The sequence below is a fragment of the Pteropus medius genome, unplaced genomic scaffold, assembly GCF_902729225.1.
Source record: "Pteropus medius unplaced genomic scaffold, Ma_sr-lr_union100, whole genome shotgun sequence".
NCBI lineage: Eukaryota > Metazoa > Chordata > Mammalia > Chiroptera > Pteropodidae > Pteropus > Pteropus medius.
In genome coordinates this window covers 8,000,115-8,005,193 of record NW_024347791.1, presented here as the reverse complement: position 1 = coordinate 8,005,193, position 5,079 = coordinate 8,000,115, and the positions used below count along the sequence as shown (strand labels likewise).

General features: G+C 34.6%; 1 pseudogene; it reads left to right on the top strand.

The window, feature by feature from the left end:
* Positions 1 to 2,589: 2,589 nt before the first annotated feature.
* On the top strand, positions 2,590 to 2,708 carry LOC120615201 (uncharacterized; annotated as a pseudogene).
* Positions 2,709 to 5,079: the final 2,371 nt, after the last annotated feature.

The window sequence follows — 5,079 nt, the reverse complement described above, 5'->3', positions numbered from 1 at the left end:
AGAGATCATATGGCCCACAGAACTTAAAATATTTTCTACCTGGTCCTTTACAAAAAAAAATGTGCTCACCCCTGTGCTAGATGCCTAGATCATTGGGCAAAGATGCATATATCATTGTGCCTCAAAGACTTTACAGACTAGGGTGAGGAATAGAAAAGAAAACAACAGAAAATAGAAAAGAAAACAATAGAAAAAAAATTTCTCTACTAATTGTGTGAACCATGAGAATGAGATTAGAAAAGAGGAAATAATTAATTATTTCTATGAAAGTTTTTTAAAAGGCGTTGAAGAGATGAAATTTAACTCGAGCATCACAGCGTGTAAGATTTTGTTCAGTGGATAGGAAAAAGGTATTTCAGATAAAGATTTTGTATGATCGAAGGAGGCAAGAAAGTAAGCCGAAAGAGTAGGAATCACTCATTAAGTTGTCCAGTTTGGTTGCAGTATCTGATGTGTGGTGGAGACAGGAATAAGTTAGGTTACTGGTGGGTGGGTCCTAGAAAGAGAGAGAAGACAAAAACCCAAAACTCTTAACTATGAGAATCACCTTTCTGGATTGTAGCCTTCATCAGAGCTCCTGAAGTTTTCTGGATGACTCACGTTTTTACAACTGATACTGTTATCTTTAACCACATGAAGATGGGGAGAGTAGCAAGAGTAGGTCTGGTCATCAAGACATTAGCCTCCTAATTTATGGCTGCATAAAAATGTTTTCATGGCAAAGTTATGTTTTATAATTTGAAAATTATGAAAACTCCTCCGGAATTGCTAGTCATTCATTACAACAGGATTCCTATTTTTCAAAGTGCTGTGTGGACAACACGAGAGAGAAAGTACAAAGATAAGAGGAGAAACGTCTTGAGACAGCCTCCCGTCCTCGTATACAAATGACAAGTAAATGAATTTTGGATAAAAAATGAGAAAGCCAATCATTTTCGTAGGAAGGAATGTTTCAAGAACAGATTTTTTTTTCACTGAAGAAGTTGTACAAATGGCTCCTAACATGGTGCATAGGAAAGATGCTCTCTTTTCAACATTATTTTGACATTGAAATCTGTCTTCTCGAGTGTCCCTTCCTTGAACTCTGGACTCAAGTAAGGAAGGAATTCAAACTCTATGATGTTCTGCTGAGAGAAGACAGGTGAAGTGCAAAGTGCATTGGGAGAAGTTGAAAGCTATTAGGGACTAGATATGTACATACATACATATAGCTGTAGAATCCTAAGCATAGTTACTGCATAATAATTCATAAAGTTTCAGCACATTGTATATGAACCATATTTGACCATTTCTTCAGATTATTTCTAATTATTTGCTATTACAAATTGATCCTGAATATAGCATATTTTCTTAATAAAGAATTGCAGAACTGAATCTACTTCATCGCCTAGCTGTGTGACCTTTTTATAAGTCCTTTTATTCTTCTGCATATTCATTTCTTCAACTGTAAAGTAAGCATATTAGAAAAGTTGGCTTGGAGGAGTGGAAGAGAATTAGATTTGAGTTTAAGACTGGGCTTCCCATAACAGCTCTAATTCAGTTGCCTCTAATTTGCTACTTATTTAGTCTGTGATCTTGAACAAATGGCCCCTCCGAACCACAGTTTCCTTATCTGTAAAATGATAAGAATAATACATAGAAATCATAGAAAGCTTTTAAGAGGATTAGATCAAGTAAAGGAGAATTATAAACTAAACAAGAAAGACTTTCTCTTTCCCTAAGGTTTGCAAAAGGTCAAGACCATTTTAGGGGCAGTCAGATGATAGGTTATACAGGTGCTTAATCAATTTTCTTAAACGTATATTGAGGGCCTTTAATATAGTCCCAGCTCTAACCAAATAATCTCACTCCTTAAAATCTTTCTTAAGAAAATACTATGGTATTTAGGATTATTTTGTGATGGCAAAAATTATAAATAATCTGAATGTTTAACTAAATGGTTGAGTAAAATAGGCTGTTACTTTGTGAATTAGTATTGGGTTATTTATATGGATGGGTTTATGATTCTACAAACCCTGATGGAGCCTCTTCCAACTTATCTTTAAAAACACAAAGACAACTTATACAACATATTTTAAGATCTTGTACATTATGTGTGGTATGTTTTCCAAGGAAAACATATAAAAATTTATGATGTCCCTGGAAGGAAAAAAAAAAATCACAACATTGAACATGATTACTGACACGCAATCTAGCACCAGAATCTTTGTTAATTTTCCAATCAGTGGAGTTGGATGGAGAAAATACAATCAGTGGTCTATCAATGCATCATCCAATTAGACCAAGGAATTCTGGGACAAGGTGGGATCGTATTTTATTTCTTCCTCACTGTCTGACCTCTGGCTCAATGATTCAAGAACGTCGCTCATCAGAATACCAGATAACCATGCTTCAATCAGGTAAGTGCTGTTTCAAGGAAGCCGTATTTGCTTTCCTCATCTTCTATGGACTGAATATTTGTGTTCTCCACAAAATCACATGTTGAAGCTATAATATGATGGTATTTGTAGGTGGGCCTTTGGGAAGTTTAGGTCACGAGGGGAGAGTTCTTATGATGGGATCAGTGCCCTTACCATAAGAGATATAAGAGCCTATAGCCGTGCCACCCTGAACGTGCCCAATCTTGTCTGATCTTGGAAGCTAAGCAGGGTTGGGCCTGGTTAGTACTTGGATGGGAGACCACCTTGGTCTACCAGGTGCTGTAGACGTTTAAAAAGAGAAAAAGAGACACACAGAGAGAGAGAGAGAGAGAGAGAGAGAGAGGGAGAGAGAGAGAGAAGAGAGTTTGCTACCTCTCTGCCTTCTACCATATGAGAATACACTGAGACGATATCTCCAAGCCAGAAAGTAGGCCCTCACCAGACACTGCTGGCACTTTGGTTTTAGACTTCCCAGTCTCCAGAACTGTGAGAAATAATTTGTTGTTTAAGCTACCCAGTCTATGGTATTTCTCATAGCAGCCTGAGTTGACTAGGACACCATCCCACCTCTGATCTATCTTTCAGTATCATTTTGCAGAGTGTTCCTTCCAGAAAGCAGGGTAGGATGTTGTGTAATGATGGTGATAGTCGTAGTAGTGAGTGGTACCATTGTGCTTTTGCATTCTGGGGATAGAGTTCCCTTGAGCAAAGCATTGTATGGAAGATAGCAACAGGTAACAGCACGAGCTATGCAGTTCAGAATTTCAGAGAATCCAGCAGAAGCAGGACACATTCCATCACGAGTTAGGAGAACTGTCTAAATGAATTCCTGCTAGGCACTGGCTAGAAGTTGTGCCAAATAACTGCACTCCAGTTATGCTTTAAAGTGAACATGATGGATATGGAAGGCAGAGAACAGAAGTCAAACTAAAGATAATTAAAATTTTCTTTGCCTGGAAAAGTCTCTAGCATGTTGTTGCAAAAGATCCACTAAATTCCAAGTAAACGAATATAAAAACATACTCCAAGAGTGTAAACATTTTTTTAAAGTACAAGTATAAATAAAAGTCTGACAATGATTGTGACAATAAAAAAAAATTACTCACTGAGTAATTAGGGACTTGTTTGGCTACCTAAAACAGAAAATCCAAATAGTATGGCCTAAATAAGATAGGGTTTATTTTTCTTTCATGTAAAAGAAGTCTGATGATAGGCAGTCCAGAGCTGAAAAGGCAGCCTACGATGTCATTTAAGGACCCAGTCTTCTAGCTTTTGCCTTCTGCAGTCCTGTAGGTGACCTTCTCAAGATGGCTGCCAATGCTCCAGCCATTACATGGAGGCAGGAAGAGAATAAAAGCAAAAGAGACACATGCCAGCTGATTCTTTCCCTATCAGGGACCCATCTGAGAAGCCCCATTTGGTAATTCGTTGGCCAGGACCATGTTACATGGCCACCCTCTCTGCTAGGGAGGTTGGAAAATATAGCTTTAGCTATGAATATTTTGACACCCAACCAAATCAGGATTCAGTTAGTAAGAAGAGAGAATGGTTATTGGATCAGCAACTGGCAGTATCTAACACATCTATGAATCTACAAAAGTCAGACTGACATTTGCTTTATGCTTTTGGGTGTGAAATGTGAAATAACAGTGGTTTATGGAACAATGTGTCCAAATTTTTTAAAGAAAAATTTAACCCATAATTTTATATATAGTAAAGTCATAATTCATATGAGAAGCAAGGAAAGGAATTTCCCAATATACAAGGGTTCAGAAAATATATCATCTACGTGCACTTTCTTAAACAAGAAATCCCAAATAATGTATGCCAGATAATGTATGAGAGATGAGTCAATATTAAAAAAAAATCATAAGTAAATGTAATATTACCTGGAGGTAATAACTGAGATCAGCTAAACAGTGAGTTTATCAAACAATTATTTTAAACACCTATTTTATATACAAATAAAATAAATGCACGGTCTAATAAGATACTGCAATGAATTATAAATAATTATTTTATAAAAATCTACTAACACAATTCATTTAAGATAATATAGCAAAATTAAAAAAGTAATTTCTGTGAGAATTTTGAAAAGTTATCAAAGAATTGCCACTAAATACTAAAAGGTCAATTTTATTGGTGAATTCTTTCAAACTTTTTTTTTAAAAAAAGATAATGCCTATACTATTAAAAAAAGTTCTGTACATTCAAAAGATGGAAAGTCTCCAATTCTGTAAAGTTTTATAAGCTTGATGCCCCAAATTAATAAAAATACTACAGTGAAGGAAACTGTAAATTAACTTCTCATAAATAAGGAGCACATGGTAATATATAACAATATAATTTATAACAAATTTAACAATCATTTATAGTTGTTTTACATGATAATTTCTAATTAATAAATTATAAATTTAAAATGTATAAATAATAAATTAATATATAATTAATATATAAATATAAATATTAGTCATTTTAATTCTATAATGCAATTACACTTTGACCAAGTAGTATTTATTTTAAAAATGTATGAGTCATTTACAGTTATCAATTGCATTAAGATATGTGATCAAAAAAAGAAAACTTAAATCATTAAACGAATGCTCAAATTGTATTTAATAAATTATAATGTGTATTCATGTTAAAATCTAACAAAAGG